We start from the raw sequence: 750 nt of genomic DNA, 5'->3' as shown, positions 1-750 counted from the left end.
GCCCCTCGGTGTGACGTCACGGTCCGGGCCCGCCCCCTGGCGGCCGCCGCCGGCTCCGTCTCCATACAAGGCGCGGCGCGAGGGCGGGGCGGGGCCGAGCGGCCCCGGGGCGGCCGCGGCTAATTAGCGCTAATGACAGCAGTGACAGCTCACTGCAGCTGCTGACAGCGGGCGAGCCCGCGCGGCTGCAGCGGGAGACGTGCCGGGGCATACTGGGAGGCGCTGGGCTGTACTGGGGGATACTGGAGTGTACTGGGCCGTACTGGTCCGTACTGGTCCATACTGGGCCGTACTGGGGCGTACTGGGCTGTCCTGGTCCGTACTGGTCCATACTGGGCCGTACTGGGGCGTACTGGGCTGTCCTGGTCCGTACTGGTCCATACTGGGCCGTACTGGGGCGTACTGGGCTGTCCTGGTCCGTACTGGTCCATACTGGGCCGTACTGGGGCGTACTGGGCTGTCCTGGTCCGTACTGGTCCATACTGGGCCGTACTGGGGCGTACTGGGCTGTCCTGGTCCGTACTGGTCCATACTGGGCCGTACTGGGGCGTACTGGGCTGTCCTGGTCCGTACTGGTCCATACTGGGCCGTACTGGGGCGTACTGGGCTGTCCTGGTCCGTACTGGTCCATACTGGGCCGTACTGGGGCGTACTGGGCCGTACAGGTCCCTACTGGTCCGTACTGGGCCGTACTGGTACGTACTGGACTGTACTGGTCTGTACTGGTCCGTACTGGTCCATACTGGTCTA

Source organism: Onychostruthus taczanowskii, unplaced genomic scaffold, assembly GCF_017590055.1.
Source record: "Onychostruthus taczanowskii isolate IOZ18803 unplaced genomic scaffold, ASM1759005v1 scaffold317, whole genome shotgun sequence".
Classification (NCBI taxonomy): domain Eukaryota; kingdom Metazoa; phylum Chordata; class Aves; order Passeriformes; family Passeridae; genus Onychostruthus; species Onychostruthus taczanowskii.
Note: the sequence above shows the minus strand (reverse complement) of the source record.